General features: G+C 37.1%; 1 protein-coding gene across 1 annotated transcript in view; it reads right to left on the reverse strand.

Annotated features, from left to right (window-relative positions):
- The window catches only part of LOC136842483 (aromatic-L-amino-acid decarboxylase-like), a 42,329-nt gene extending 25,360 nt beyond the window's left edge, over positions 1 to 16,969 (reverse strand). Inside the window, exon 1 of the mRNA XM_067109863.1 lies at positions 16,665 to 16,969. The gene's annotated coding sequence lies outside the window, so the exon portion shown is untranslated. The remainder of the gene's footprint in view (positions 1 to 16,664) is intronic.
- Between the last annotated feature and the right edge of the window lie 737 nt (positions 16,970 to 17,706).

Here is a 17,706-nt window from a genome sequence, read left to right on the forward strand (position 1 = left end):
TTCCACCCTCCTCTAACAATTATTTCTTAGTGCAACTGCGAGGTTTTCCTCCTGTTACACCTTTTAAACCTCTTACTCTCAGTTTTCCTTTCACCGCTGAACGACTTCGGCCTAAATTGTATAATCTATCTATCCATCTATCTACGATTTTTATACGTTTATAAAGGTTATATATAAATGAAAACGTCTGTATTGTGTTCCTCTCAGCAACGAGGTACACGACATTACCAGACGCCCCTGTCAAGAAGCCGTCCAGTATGAAGAGAATGTAATTAGCGATGGTCATTGTCTCGCCGAGTTCATGTTTGATTGAGGATCCTTCAGTCATGGAATTCTCCCGCCTCTGATGGAACGTCTTGAGAACAGGACGATTTTGTTCCTTGCCATGTAATGGAAGTAGGGAAGTGGTAACAGTACTTATAATCGTGATGGTAATATCAAAATCAGCTTCATTCTGTTCATTACTTATTGATTAGATGAGTATAAGACGGGGAATAATTCTAAGATAATTAAAATTAGCATTATAATTATCTCAATTATTTCGTGCGATCAATGGAAGTTACAGACATACTGAAGTAGCATATTCAGGATAGAAACGCCTGTAATGGGCGGGATGGAAGGGGATGGGTAGGTAGGTTTATTGAGTGGGGGGGCTAGGTTATTGGGGGCGGAGTCTGATATCTACGGAGAATCTGCCGAGAGAAAAATTAGTATGGAGAGAAGATAAAGAATGAGAGGGGAGGTCTGGTGCCCGTGATTAAAATCCGCCAGAGAGAGAGAGAGAGAGAGAGAGAGAGAGAGAGAGAGAGAGAGAGAGAGAGAGAGAGAGAGAGAGATATTTTGCCTCCATTGATGGTTGGTTTTGGGATATGTCTGAAGGAATAGAGAATGTTTGCTTGAAAAAATATCTCTCTGTTGAGGAAGCTTATCAATAATCGCTTCAAAACCTCCCGACTTGATAATGAATATCAAATGACATGAAATGGAATAATTAAAATTCCTCTTTGATAATACATTGGATTAAAACTGATTGCTTCCCCTGGGGAAAGCGTGCCTCAGGTCTTCCGGCGGATTGGAATTATCTCAGCAATGAGACGAAGATGTGGTAATGGAACTGGAGAGTTGCTTCGTCGCTAAAATGCTTTTCTCTCTCTCTAATACTTAGTCAAAGTAACCTTTTCAATTACCATCTCTTTAGGGATATTGTCCAGACAAGAACGTGTTCGGCCGCTGTTGAAAAGTGAACGAATTTCCTCGCGGTTAATATTGAGCACTTTTGTGCCTTTGGCATCAAGCTTAATGGAAACTTCTTTATTTACAAGAGTTTAGGTGATTTTATACAACGCCTTATTGTTTTGCTTCCTTTTACATGTGTTAGTGGATTTCGTCAGAGCTATACCTTCTGTAATGTTATCACGCGGACTATAGCGAGTATCTTTGGCAGTTATTAAGAATATGCCGGTGTCAATACCAGAACGATTTCTGTTATATTATATTATAATTGTCATTAGTACCCTATACCATTTATCATTTAGGTAATTTATATTGTAAAGCCGAGTTTATAATAGATTCTTTATCATTATTATCATAAATGTTTCAGCCCGATATTAAAAAAAAAAAAAAAAAGCCGATTGAGACTAGTTCAGCTCCAAGAGTCGACGTTGCAGAAGTCTCATTTTTCTTCCTCTTTTAAACAGCTGAATTCCTCCTCCTCCTCCTCCTCCTCCCACACTGCGGTCCCTTCTGTGTCGGGCGTGAAAAGCGACGCCTCTGAAATAAGAAGGCGAGAAGAAAGGAAAGAAAGCAGCAGGTGTGGACAAGCCTAAGGAAAGAAAAGGTCGAAAGGCGAGCTTTGGTAAAGGGTGAGAGAGAGAGAGAGAGAGAGAGAGAGAGAGAGAGAGAGAGAGAGAGAGAGAGAGAGAGAGAGAGAGAGATTAGGTAATGATTTGGCTACTGTTGGAGTAAAGAAGGAAGAACGTCGACTGACGTGAAACGGGCAATATTTCTTAAAAAAAATAAAATCCTGCTTTGCTGATAACGTCTTTCTTAAGAAGAACCTGTGCAATCAAAGAAGTGTTTAATTTTCAGAGAAAACTTCGCTGATTGCACTTAATCTAGCTTGAGAGTCTTTTAGCTCCCCTCATTAGCGCATCCTTCAGCCGTGGAATTTCAGAATAAGGTCTTTCATATTCTTACAATGGTCACTTTTTCCGGAGGGCTGCGCCAGCCGCGATAGCAAATGATGCCATTAATTTCAGTCGTATGGATGAGACCGCCACGAGAGATGGCTTGATTAATAAAATTCCCCCTTTGGGGGCACCCATACCCGCGCCCCTCGTCCTCCAGAAATCATTTTCGAAGTGGCCTTAGGAATTTTAATACTCGTACTGAACCGAATATATGGGTTCCCCGATTGCGTGAAGGGGTTCTTAAATTGAAGTCAGTGTACCCGTTGGATTGAAGCCCCGGGGGAACGATGATAGGGTTGAACGCAAGGATAAGGCGGGAGAAAAGGGGGTAGGGGAGGGGAGGGGCATAGGTAGCTTCAAAAACGAATTTAGGGGTTGATGGAGGTAGGGGTGGGCGTCTTTCCCTGTGATCTTCGACGCCGGTGCTGCTGCCCAACACCCGGCTTCTTCGTAATGAGTCTGTCACCAACAGACGAGCCTTCCCCCTCATTTCTTGCCCGTCTTCTTTCGCCCACCCACCCGTCTTCCTTCCTCCTACGCCTATCCCTCCTCACCCCATCTCTCTTCCCATTCGATACCAGAAGGCTCTTCTTCTTCTTCGAGCCCTCCTGAGAAATGGACGAGTGATACTTTTCGAATTATTATTATATCACTCTAGTTGTTCCTGACGCCTTGCGAATGTGAGTGAGATTCTTTCTCTTCCAAGACGCCTTTCTTTTGTCGTTCTTCTTCTCTCAGAACTTTCGAGATTCCTGGTCTTGTTTTGGTCTTACAGCTACTGTTCTTGAAGACCAGATTGGTCATGGTCGTAAAGGTAGCCAATCTATCAACAGGTTCTGTTATTTTTCTTTTCTATGGCAGGAAAAGGCTGTCATAGCCAAAGTATTGTAACAACGTTGCACTCTTGTTAAATATCTGAAATCATTACAGGTTTTTCCAGATAGGATATTCGCTTTGATTCAAAGCTGCACATAGGTTCAATTTCTCATTTTACCTTCCAGAAACTCTTTCCTATGAATCGTATAGAACGTATCGAGACTACGACAGTCTTTGATTATTCGACTTTATGGTAAAAAGATGAAACATGAGGCCTCACGGACGAGGCAACATCCATTACATAACGGGGAAATCTGACTGACAAATGAGGAAGTGCTGTCGAACCACAAGTGGATTTGCCTCTTAATAGGCCCACGTGAAACTCAAGAAACCACAGACTGTGATTTCTGGTATGTCCTGTCCTTCGAAGGCACCGAATGAAGGGAAGGAATTTGATTAGGCCTACTTTCACATAAATGAAGCCAGTTTGAGGTTTTATGTGATTTTTGCGGTTATAAATAAGATGACTGTTGTCATTGAGCAGCAAATGTGGTTTGGTTTAGTGCTGCCATGTTTGTTTTTATTCTAAGTTTATGCCTATTTCTCATTTACTACGTTGTTCAGATCTCGCCTTTTGGAATAAGAACTTTGTTCGTGAGTTGCATTCGCGGTTTTGCGCAGTTTCCTTTTCATGAGAGAGAGAGAGAGAGAGAGAGAGAGAGAGAGAGAGAGAGAGAGAGAGAGAGAGAGAGAGAGAGAGAGGAGAAAGCTTCTGTAATTGACGTTCATTACAGGTCATAAGAAACGTTGAGGTTGTTTTTATTAATGGCCTCTTGTTCTTCGTGGGTTGCAATTGTGCTCCCGGCTTCCTCATTACGTGAAATGTTCGGTGTTGCTGCCGAAAATAAAGATTACTTATTCATCAGCTGTTTCAAGTTATTTGAAAATAGATTCTGCTGACTTCGAGGCTTCTGGCAAAGAGCGTGCGATACTTTTGAAGTTCCTTTATAAATCTCTCTCTCTCTCTCTCTCTCTCTCTCTCTCTCTCTCTCTCTCTCTCTCTCTCTCTCTCTCTCTCTCTCTCTCAATCAGTAAATTCATGCATTGTTGCAAGATTAAGTCATTGCAATCGAACGAGCAGCCAGCGTGACAGTTTGTGAATTTGAATTGGTGTAATTGCAATCAGATTTCCTTATGTCGCACAAACACACATACACACACACATATATGTACATACACACATACATGCATTTATACATTTACACTGTACATTTCAGGTTTCATTAAAATCATCAGTGACAAAGAAAGCTAAGGTCATAGTATAATTATCATTACTATTATTATTGTTATCATCATTATTATTAGTATTATTTTAAGTTGTGTCAGTATTTGGTCTCTTTAGATAATACTGTAATAATATGCTCAAGTCTATTTAAACAGTGATTCACGGCTAAAACTAAGGATTCTCTCTCTCTCTCTCTCTCTCTCTCTCTCTCTCTCTCTCTCTCTCTCAAAATGAGGAAGTTGTAATTAGCCTTAACTCGTGGGTGAAGGGCGATCATCTGGCTTTCCATGAATAAATGAATGTTTAATAGTTTTCTCGAGTTGAAATCTACAGACACATGGGATAAAAGATCACGGAGTGGACTCAGACAGACAGACAGACAGACAGAGAAATGTTCCACCTGCTTCTTGCAGGAAGGTAAATATGGTTGAAAGATGATTTCTTTTGCCTTCAAGTGATGCCTTTTGTAGGGCTGGTTGCATCATACAGGGAGGTAGGTAGAGGGCGCTGATGCTGGGGTATTGGAATCTCTGTGGCCTCGGTTGGGGGGGATCGGGGTATGGTAAAGAAAGAGAGAGAGAGAGTGGGGGGAGGGGTGTGTGTGTGTGAGAGGGAAAGAACCTTACTTCAATACCCAACGCACGGTTGAACGAGAGACTTCCGGGCCAGCGATCATAAATCCTATCTCTCCCCGAAAATCTTGGAATATACCCACGACCGCCCACACTCCCATTCCTTCTGCTGCTTCTTCCCCTCGTCTCTTTTCTTTTTTATTCCGTTTTTCGTGGTCGTTCCAGCGGCATCCCACACTCAAACCACACTCAGACAGGTCTTCTAAGGCAAGAGAGGACATATATTCTTTTCATATTTGGTTTGACACTCCTGTATTAAATGTTTGAATTTGCTTCCTTTTAATTTTTAGATATAACCCAGGTTACAGTTGCATTTGGTACGTGAGATTTTGTTTATTTTATGTTTCCTAGGTCGAGTATCTAATCATGAAAGTGCCAATCAAAAATGGGGTGGGAGGCTGACAGATAGTGTCCTGTAAACCAAGTACCATAGAATACAGCTTAGGTTCCTTTTCTTACACTACAAAGGGCAACGGTGAAACATAAAGCTTTCATCCGCAGGCCCACTGTCGTCTTCTAATCGCTCATCCAAATTTATAACAAACTAGATAAAGCTTTACGCATCCAAAATGAACAACATACTGCACTAAGCACATGCACAAAGAAAATAAGCAGAAACCTACACCACTGCTAATTACTGTTACTAAGATCAGGCCTTGAAATAGAGACGAAAGCTCAGGATCTACGATCTTTCCTTAACCTTTTCCTGCGAGCGCTTCTTATATGTAAAAGAAGTAAACGATTATGTATACCATTTCAAGACGGGTAGTGAACTACACACATATACAGAAAAAAGGAAAACATCCCCTTCTCCTACCCCGCCCCCCCACAGACGTTCACAAGATCAGTAAACACTTAAGGCTCTAGGACCGCCTCTTGGTAAACCAAAAACCACAGTGGCATGGTGTGCATTTATCACGAACTGCGAGCCCCTGGAGGCTCAAATGCGTGTAATGATGTTCCCTTGAAAGGATAATCGTGTTCGCTAACAAACTGTTTCCTCACAGATTCCTTTGGGCTTCGAAATTCCTCAGCGTTGTTACAGTCGCCAAGTTAAAATCCATTACTTCTTCAGCTCAAGTACGTATGAAAATGACGCATGGAACATACTGTGAATATAAAAACGACAAAATATGAATTAGCACCTAAAGCGAGTAATGTAAAGCCAAGCCAGTGGCTTTAAAAATAATTTTCCTTTTTCAGAAATGACTGTGCAAATCAGGAATGTAAGTCCTTCGTCCCGCCCGCAGCTCAAACAGGAGGAATCTTGACGCATGCGGCCTTGAGTCCAGTTCTTGAACTTGAACTTGCAAGTAATTGCCGATGTCGTTTAAACGGCCATAATTATGGTGCTACCAGACGCATTCAGTCTTATGTCTGGTACGTAGCAGGAAGTCTCGAGGAATTTTGCATACGGGCCGTTTACTAGCCAAGAGCCTGTGCCGGCATATTACGTCGAAGACCATAAGAGCGACCGGCTCGATCCAGTTGTGCAATTAGTATCCAAAATGGATATGGTGTCCTTCGTGGTCATTTAAGGATTAGTTTTTGCCATTAAGCTTTCGTAAGTCCTAATGACATTTGGTCTGAGCTTGTTTTTATTCAGTGGTTTGTGATTTTTGTATTTTTAGCCTCTGAATCTTCCTGTATGTTGGCTCGTAATTCTCAAAGCAAAGGATCTTTGTTTTTTAATTCCTCAGAAGATTTTTGGAATATCAGGTTGCTTTCGACATTAAATAGAAAATTGTAATGCCTTAGATATCCGAACGAAGGCAGACAAAGATACAAAGGTCATTTAAAAGAATTATTAATGATTTAAAAGAACTATTAATGTTTGTGTTTCGCTGTTTAAAGAAAAAGACATAGCATGAATGTTAACGAACCAATAAGTTATTAAGTAAAAAAAAATTTAGCCTGTAAGTGATGAGATCAGTTACCGAAGGCGGCCGGAATTTTGTAATCACCCATTTGATGACACCGCAGCGTCATGCTTAATTATTTTTCGCTCGTCAAGTTCGAACGTGGCATCGCAAGGCGCCGAGTTCTCTGAAGGTCGATTTTAATGTGAGGCAAGATTAGAAACTCTGATTTGACCTTGTGTTGTAGAATGGTGAAATGAGATACTTGTGAAGGTAGTTAAAATAAGTTCATCGGCACCTCAGTTGTAAATTTACCATAGAAACGGTAACATATTTCTTTATATTTTTCTGATATTTGACAGATCGAATAGTTTTAAGGAATTTTTTCTGCCTGTATTTTTTTTTTTTTTTTTTTTTGCGGATTTTTAACGTATAATTGGAATGGTACGGTTAAAGTTTCACTTCCGACTCTTTAATATATATATTATATATATATGTAAGTATGTATGTAGGTATATATATATATATATATATATATATATATATATATATATATATATATATATATATATATTCGATAGTAATAATAATAATAATAATAATAATAATAATAATAATAATAATAATAATAATAATAATAATAATAATTTTTCGCCGGTAACCCGTTTGTCTTCAAAGACTCAGACGTGATTCAAAGGGAAATCCTGCTTCAGTCGTAAAGACCTTATCTGATGTAGTACATCAAACAAGACCTAACATGTTAATAATTCCTCGGAATCTGTGTAATAAATAAGCAATTTTTTACCAAATGGGACGCATTTCCCTTAGTAATGACTTCAAAACCGATTTATGTATGACTACGGGATGTAATATATAGCTCGACCGAAAATAGAAATGAAAGACCCTTAATTGATTTAAGTCTTTGATCTGTGAATTGAAGGTTATTTTTTTTTTAACAAGCTTAATAAGCTTAGTCCCTGCGTCATCTCTTGCTAAGTGGGCGGCTCATAGAAGAAAGATAAAATCGTAATGAATGTAAGCCGTACAAAAAATCGTGTACATTAAGCATCCGGAAGTTCAACCTGAGGGGAAATTGGCCCAGGCACCACCCCCGCCCCCGTCTGCTGGCCCGGAACTCACGGGGGGTGGGGGGGTGTCGGGTTTGGGATGCGTGAACGCTGGCTGGCTGACTCGAGGTCTGTTGAGAAACAAGAGGCGCTTGAGTAACAGGTGGTTGTTAGCAGCTCACCTGCCCTGGGATGGGTAGGGGTAAGGGTAGGGGTAGGGGACTGGGTGGCGTAGGATTCCGAATGGGTAGTGGCTGCGGCGGCCGTGGGATTCCTCTTGGGAAACGGAACTCCTGGAAGGGAATGAACCGTGACTCGCTGGAAAGGGTACTTACTCGATTAGTGCGTATGGCTATTTCTGTAACGAGCTCTTTTGCAATACGTTTTTCTTTGCAAGGTCGGCTGACCCGAGGCGATATACAGGCAGGAAAAGTCCTCCCAGGTCATTGCGAGTAAAAAAAAAAAAAAAAAAAACCATCACCACGCAGTAAGCTACAAGACATTTTGAGGCTAGAAAACATTGGAGCTAAAAATTTGATCCAGATAATTCCAGACGCTTGCCGCCTTACTGGGAAGCTATAAAACATTTCTGGATTAAACATTTGATCGACGCAATTCCAACGCCAGCAGGACTGCCAGGCTACAAAGCGTTTCGCGTTTAAACGTTTGACCAGATAATTCCAGTGCTTGCCAGACCACTCAAGATCTACACAACTTTTTTTCGATGAAACGTGTAGGCGGGAGAACTTAACGAGACGGGGTTATTTACTTGTGGTTCTTCATTGGCGTTACTTGCGAAGGCTGTTTCGTTTTGTTTGTTCGTCGGTGGTTTGTACCTTTCCTGGATATTTATCGGGAATTCAGTTTTCATTTGCATGTTAAGAACAGATTATTATAATTATCCCGCTACCGCATAGTGATTATGATTAAGTATATTTGAAGTGAGTAGTGATTATTATAAAGTAATCGCAATTGCTTATTCTCCATAGCTGCGTTATCTTTTTTTGTATTTATGTTAGTTTCTTAGGTTATGATGGAATGGTTTTATTCCCATTCGTAGGACATAAAAACCACTATTTATCACCGCGACGGATTCCCAGAGGCGCCGAATTGCGTGACTCTTCTTCCCAAATGCGAATTCCTGGGGCCTTGCAAATATGAACCATTTCTCCTCTTGGGAAGGGGAGAAGAAAACTTCCAGTTTTTCCTTTGGAGAAATTCCAAAACTTCTTTAATCCAAACTTTTATCGAAAGGCACTGAATAATAAAAAGACCAATTAATGGAATCTCCCCGGGCTAGGTTTTACCATCGTTTCCGGTGGTCATTGGGAAAGAAAAGCTGGGATTTACCAGAAGGTTGGCGGACTCGTATAAACTAGAAAGGAAGAGTTAGAAGATGCTTGGTACATGTTATCAGCTGATTTAGAATGGAGAAGGAAAGCAGATTTGAGGTTACACAAACACAAACACACACACACACACGCTCGCGCGCACTCACATGTACGCATGGGTATGTTATGCCGCATAAAACTCAAGAGTTCAAGAGCTCATTGAGACGTGGAATATATATCTGTATATAAATATGAAAAATACTCATGAATAATATGCATGTGGACTTTTTAGCAACTTGTATTTTCATCTTCAGTTCGCATATTCAATTGTGACAAAAGTTCTTGAGTGTGCGGAAGGCGGTAACAGGAAGAAATTGCTGGATTCTTGTCAACATAAATGATGCTTAGGATTGGAACGTAGAGCAAATAAGCGCAAGTAAGCAAACATAATGTGGAGTAGATCGGAACGTGTCATTGTTAAATCTGTTTTTCTCTTTAGGAAAATAATAAATTCTTCAAGTCTTGGGGAATTTTTCCCGGTGTAGTACTGGTTATACGCATGAGTTTTAAAATCTTGTCGAGAGGATGTTGGGTTTTTGAGTTTCGTAAGTTTCGTACAACCTGTTTATAATCTTAATTTTCTATTTCATCTTATTATTATTATTATTATTATTATTATTATTATTATTATTATTATTATTATTAATTACCGATGTTGTTGTTGCTCAGAATGTTTGCTCATTTTAATTGGGGAGCCGAGACGTTGTTACTGAGAAACCTTTTGTTTTACAAGAGAGAGAGAGAGAGAGAGAGAGAGAGAGAGAGAGAGAGAGAGAACGCATGCTACTACATAAGGTAGGTGCACAGAAGTATGGAAATGAATGGCTGTACAATTCTAATTGTATCTCACTCGGCGAAAATCAATGACTATGATGTGCCTACGATGTGAGGCAAAGTCCCTCCTTTATTTCGAAGCCACGCCCCTACGTCTTTCTCCTCAAATACATACACAGTCATATAGAACACCCACACACACACACACACACACACACACACATATACACACATAAGCGCGCGCGCGAGCGCACCAGCTCTTACACCCGTTGGCCTCAGAATCGTTTTCAAAAATTCAGGAGTAGATCCCACGTCCGCTGCTGAGTTATTTATCCCAAAGTGTTCGCTCTGTCAGGGCTTTTTACTGCACAGAGACAGTCGTGCTACTATTTTTGTATCTCTCTTTCCTTTGGTATCTGACTTTTCTGCAGTATGGAAACAGAAATAACGATGTGGAAATCAGTGAAAAGAAGTCTTATAATTTTTTTTTTTTTGGTGTTTCAACTTTCATTATCTCACGAGCATAGCAGCTGCTGAAATGAAGTAAAAGCCTGGAAAAATGGGTCTTATTTTTCTGGTAGCTCTTGAATTTTCTTCAGATTATAATCTTCCAGTGTATAGTAGCTGGATGAACGAGGTATTAATCACATAAAATTTAAGTTATCTCAGAGGCAGATTCGTCTCTTGCTCTACCAACTGAGTGGTTAGACCGTTAGACCAACAAAGCTGAAATCGTAGAAAATACGATATTAGTTGTTTTTTTTTTATCTTATACTTTCTGGGCCACATCTCCTCCAGTGCCGGAAACAATGAAACGAGGCAGAAATATGGGGAAATATGTCATAGTATGTTTATCCTTGAATTTTCATCAGCCAGCCCTCTTCCAATATGGCGACTGCCTTCCCTGTCGATACAACCTTTACACATCACCCCACCTGAGCCTCTTTAATTATTTGTTGCTTTGGGATTAAACGACAGATTCACTCTCACCGCCATCGTTCAGCTTTTTCTTTTTTCTCTTCTCTTTTTTTTTGGTCATTTCGTCGCCTGCATCATACATGAGTTACGTGACGTCATCCGCTGTACTTTTAAAAAGATGCTTTTAGCTTTTTAAGAGCTCCGCGAGAACTGAATAAAGAATGTTCTGCTTTCTCTTTTTTTCCTCTCTTTCTCTCTTGATTAGGATTGGCTTTCGTATAGGCTTCTAATCGGTAAACTGAATAATAATTGAAATAAATACTGACGAAGGCGCTTTGCAACAGTGTATGGGTCTAGAATTATTTTTATTTTTTCAATATGGCAAAAACTTATTATTTTTAATGGGCTCTAAAAATTGTTTTCGAAATTGTTCGCAGGTTTTTACTGCACTAATTCCACGCTTGTTTCATCCTTCATGTTTTCATTCTGTTATATTAACTTTTTCGCCCAGGGCTTGACACGTCCTTTCATAAAGGACACTTTTGAAAATAACCTCTGTCAAGAAGAGTTTATATGCGAATTAACTCCCCCGGTTGATTTCTAAGGGAAAACCACATGCAGTATTTACTTATTTCTTGTTTTCTTCGTAGATGAGGATTAATTCCTTTCAAAGTTGTTTTAGCATACTGGATAAATAGAATTTTGAATAGTCTGTAAGATCAAAGATGGTGATAAATTTCATTGTTTTTCGACATTAATTTTATATTGCCTGACAAATCTAAACATCACACATATGACCAGTATTATAAAGTATAATTTAACACGTTGTATGCGGCAGGCTGCGTTCAGTCTCCCGGAGACTCAAATTGAGGGTAACAGTTTAAAACGTCACAGCCTTCTGTAAAGAACATTACCTACTCTTTAAAGGGACTGCTTTTCAAGAACGTGCTGTTATATAATTTTTTTTTTTTTTTTACATATTCAAAATGCCATTGAGCTCAAAGTGACGCTTACTAAGGAAGGTAAGGTCTCGTTCAGCTGGCGGAGATTCTACGCCGAAAACAGCAGTTTAACCCTACGGCTTTGCTAACCTCGAAAGAACGCGACTGGCTCCGTCATCTTTGAAATTAGCCGCGTTAATTGAAACCGGGTGTTTTCAAAAGCGGATCATAATTGAGGTCGCTGTTCGGGGGCGACTAAATCCGCCGCGAAATTGTCGTTTTAGAATATTTTTCCTGCCCTTAGATAATGTTGTTTTTAGATAAGGAAACGAGGGAAGATTTTAGAAGTGTTGGGAGCCATATAGCGGTAATATAAAGTGAGTTTGTCGCGTGACAGTATGCTCGACAACTTTTTCTTAATAAGCTTATTCCAAACAATCTTAGTCTTAAACATAGTAACAGTTTTAGAGAGAGAGAGAGAGAGAGAGAGAGAGAGAGAGAGAAGGAAAGCTTTAAGGATTTGTCAGACAGAATGTCAAGACGGGCTCACGGTGTATTTTAGGATTGCAAAAGAAAACTGTTCAAAGTACTTTTCTTGTATAGAAATGAGTAGCTGGCATTTGTGCAGTTTATATGCATTATTGTAGTTCAAAACAAAAAAATCCCAAAATTTTACAGGCGAATAACAAGACTAACTGGTAGTAGTCCCATAGCGTACAAGAATTTTATATCTATAATTTTTCAACTTCGCAATTATACATGTCTATATTTGGTATAATTTTCATTAATTGGAATTGGAGAATGGATTGGCAGAGTATAACTGATTCCTTTGTGAATAATAGCATTATATTAAAGTTATTTTCCAAAAAAGCAATTATATCTGATGCCAGGAATAAAGATGGCTATAATAATTGGGAATCAACCAGTATGTAAATAATATAATTTCATAAAAGTAAATTTCTAACCACACATCTTTGCTAAATGTCCATTTTTAGACGACCTGATTTTCAAAATGGAAGAAAAAAAAAAGAAGAATGCTGGTAAGAGAAGAAGAACAAAGAGAAAGGGAATCGAAAAAAATAACTCTATGTAAGAATTATGGGAAATAACAGATATATCAAAAACAGACAAAAAAAAAAAAAAAAAGCGTGCAGAGAATTTGTTATGCTTTCCCTCTCGTAACATGATGCTGATTGACAGGTTATGTATACTTATCCTGTTCGGAAGGGCCGCCATTATTTCAGAGACAAAGAATGTTGGTATGGGGATGGGTTGACGGTGAAGGTATTATTATTATTATTATTATTATTATTATTATTATTATTATTATTATTATTATTATTATTATTATTATTATGGTAACTCATTATTATTATTATTATGATTATGATTATTACTATGTTACTCATTATTATTATTATTATTATTATTATTATTATTATTATTATTATTATTTGAACATAGGCCAGTTATTAGCAAATATCAGCCCTGATGAGAAGAAAATAACAAGAGGAATTGAAAAACTATATATAAAATCAATTCCGCTGATGCTGCCATTCTCTTTAACAAGACATGTTTGAAAGAGGGTCTCCTCCCTTCATATAGTATTATTATTATTATTATTATTATTATTATTATTATTATTATTATTATTATTATTATTATTATTATTATTATTATTATAGTCACTGTTATAATTATAATGATTTCGTTTTGTGATTTCCTTTGAAAAAATACCTGCCATTTTGAATACTGTTGTTACTGTTGAATAATTTTGTGAATACATAAAAAAGTTAATTAACTTTATGCATGCTTGTATGCGTCTATACACCTGTACAAGTAAGCACTATATATAATCTATTGACGGAGATGTTTTAAAAATAACGTTATAAGTATATATATATATATATATATATATATATATATATATATATATATATATATATGTATATATATATATATATATATATATATATATATATATATATACATATACATACATACTCGTAAGCACCTGGGGTATTAATGACTTGCCAGAGACCTCTGTGTAAGAATTCCACTCTTAGGTCCCATTTCTTTGGTCTATAAGATTTTGGGAATTGCCGAAATAGCACGCATACTTTCGCTTCCTAATCCCGAGAATGGTATTTTTAAACTGTCCTTAGTATTCCTCGCTCGCACCTATTTTAGGATACACCGCTCTTTTAGGTGCAGAGGTTGATGATTGGTCATCGAAACTAGTTTATCAGAATGTAGTCAAATTATTTTAGAAGGGAAACAGTCTTTTTAACGAAAACGCGAGTTATGGAGATACTCTGTTGAGTTCAGTAGGAGACTCTACAAGAAGTTAGAAAACATTGAAGAGAAAATAATAAAAAACCGATGGTCAGTTGCATTCAAGAATTTTCGCTGGAAATAACATACACACACACACACATATATATGTATATATATAAATATTTCTCTCTCTCTCTCTCTCTCTCTCTCTCTCTCTCTCTCTCTCTCTCTCTCTCTCTCTCTCTCTCTCTCTCTATATATATATATATATATATATATATATATATATATATATATATATATATATATATATATATATATAATATATATATATATATATATATATATATATATATATATATATATATATATATATATATATATATATATATATATATATATATATATATATATATATATATATATATATATATATATATATATATATATATATATATATATATATATATATATATATATATATATATATATATATATATATATATATATATATATATATATATATATATATATATATATATATATATATATATATATATATATATATATACTGTATAATCTACGTGTGTGTGTGTGTAAATATGCTCGTCCTGCCACACTGAGAGAAGTACCGCCTGTAACAAGAGCGGGCAAACAGATGGTATTTCTAAGTTTGGCGGAGGCGAACTATATTTAGTTACACCTTGAGCTCGACGTCTTTCGTGAATTATAGATTGTGTCACAAGTAGTCCCCGTATTGACGTTTGAATTTACGATCCTATTTATTGTCATTTTCGGGTAGTAACTGAAATGTTCTCTTATTATGTTTTTTACTGTTTTTGCTCGCGTTTTCGATGAAAATGTGGATGTTTATCATTTTGGTTATGTTCGACGTTAAGAAGAGAGAGAGAGAGAGAGAGAGAGAGAGAGAGAGAGAGAGAGAGAAGAGAGAGAGAGAGAGAGAGAGAATATGGTACGTAATCTACGCATTTCCTCAATTAATTTCAGTACAGTTATTGATGAGTTTTTCATGTCTTGGAAATAAGAAATAAATATCAAAATGAGTTCAAAATAAAAAATCTAAACCTGAATTAAATTGTCTTTATATGTATATGAACATATATAGATTCAGTACATTTTTCATAATTTTTTGATATTGTATTTTTTTTTAGCTACATAATACCTCTTGATTGAATTAGCCAAGTAATGCATCTGTGTCTAATAAGGGAAAATGAGTGGTCATTACAAAGGAAATTGAGAGAATTAATCGCAAAATGATGTGGAGATTGATGTGGTTGTCTGTGATGATTCTCGTGGCGCAGACTGGGCTTGGCTTAATTGATTTGCTTGTCGCAAAAATAGCTTGGTTTACTTAATTTATGGTCCTCCCAAGAAGCTGGGTTTACTGGGCTTGCGTGGCTGTGGTTTATCTTTTTATTTTTTCAGTTAATGAATTGCACTGTTCAGGCGATTTAAAATGGTTCACGCAATTAAAAATGTGTCGCAAAAATATCTTGGTTTACTTAATTTATGGTCCTCCCAAGAAAGCTGGGTTTACTGAACTTGCGTGGCTGTGGTTTATCTTTTTTCTTTTTTTCAGTTAATGAATTGCAATGTTCAGTCGATTTAAAATGGTTCACGTAATTAAAAATGTGTCGCAAAAATAGCTTGGTTTACTTAATTTATGGTCCTCCCAAGAAAGCTGGGTTGATCTTTTTTTTTTTTTTTTCAGTTAATGTATTGTAATGTTCAGCTGATTTAAAATGGTCAATTTAATGTGTGGCAATTGTTAAGTTATTGAATTTATGTTGCGGAAAGAGTTTGGTTTAATTTATTCAGTTGGAAATGGTTGATCTTTGTTCAGTTAATTCGTTTGGCAAAGGTTTAAAATGATTGACTTAATTTATGGCTCTGGTTATCTTATGTTACTCTACTTATGCAGCGCAAAAAATGGCTTATTTGATTTATTTGGTGCAAAAACCCAGTCTTAGTTTGATTCAAGTTGCAATAGTATTTTCGTTTTGTTCAATAAAGTTGCAGGTGTAAATCTGTTTACCTAATTTATGTCACGAGGTTTATCTAGAGGCGTTTATAGGACTGATTTGGTGGAAAAGACTGGTTTTGCAATAATGCGTTCGCTTTCTTCACTGATGTTGGGGATTTACTTAATTTGTGTCCGTGAGGTTTATCGAGTTGTAATAGACACGCGAAGATAAAATAGAAAAAGAACTGGAAGTTATAAGATTTCTATTTTCTCTCTTTTAAGTGTCTGTTTCTGATGGTGTAATAGAAATGGAAGCACGCATGTTTTATAGTATGTGTTTTTGCACATCTTTGTTCATACACAGTATATGCATAATAATTATGTATATATATATGTATATATATATATACACACACATATATATATATATATATATATATATATATATATATATATATATATATATATATATATATATATATATAAATGTTTAAGCAAACGCACTGAACACAATCCACGGGCTGTACTCACCGATGAAGAAAAGTTAACAGTAACAATGTTGGCGCAGACGAAGCAACTTAGAACAAAAATGACTACAAACGTCCAAGGACCTCGATAGCTGGAGAGAGACACAACGCACAACGTCGCACAGAAATATGTTTTCAAAAGTGTCGGGTCTAGGCGCGGCGCACACTGCCTTTCTTACGGTGTTTTTTCTGCTTTTAAGAGGATCTCCCAGTCTCGCGTGCGCGTGTGTGCGTCTGGACTGGCGAAGCCCAAATGATGAGGTCGCTTACTCGAGACGCCCTTTTTGTAGGACCGCCGACGCTGCAGTCGCTCGCTCTCTCGGCGTTCCGACCAGGAGAAGCTTGGCACGGGGCTGGGGGGGTGCGGGTGGGTGTCCCTCTAGGGGGAGTGGGGGAGGGAGGATTGACTACGAAATCATCGCAGAGTAGTCTACGTAACGGAGTATGGTAGCCGTAGGATTGTAACCGGGGTGTTACCCATGGAAAGACTTCCTGTCTTCCTAGAGTCTTTCGCTGGGAGAAGGACTAGGAGCCTTTGTTTTCGTGGAGTTCTCTTACGTATGACTTTTCGCCTGTTTGTTTGTTGGACATTACACCTATTTGTTTGTTGTGTGTTGTCTTGCATATCCTTAGATTTTGAAGAGAATAATAATAATTATAATAATAATATAATAATAATAATAATGGATACAATTGCCTTAGTGTTTTCTGTTAGTTACAGGTTTCTTCGATCGATTATGAAATTGAAGAATCATCAGGTATTCTGCTTGTTCTTTTTTACGGGCAATGGCTTTGACAATAAATTCAGCGAAAATAAATCCAAACAAAAGAGACTGTAAGGTGTATTATTATTATTATTATTATTATTATTATTATTATTATTATTATTATTATTATTATTATTATTATTATTGTTAAAGACAATCTTACCTGGTCAGTGATTTAAATCTCCAAGAAGGCTAGTAATTTCAGTATTATTATTATTATTATTATTATTATTATTATTATTATTATTATTATTATTATTATTATTATCAAGGACAATC

This window comes from Macrobrachium rosenbergii, chromosome 10 (assembly GCF_040412425.1).
Source record: "Macrobrachium rosenbergii isolate ZJJX-2024 chromosome 10, ASM4041242v1, whole genome shotgun sequence".
NCBI classification, from domain to species: Eukaryota; Metazoa; Arthropoda; class Malacostraca; order Decapoda; family Palaemonidae; genus Macrobrachium; species Macrobrachium rosenbergii.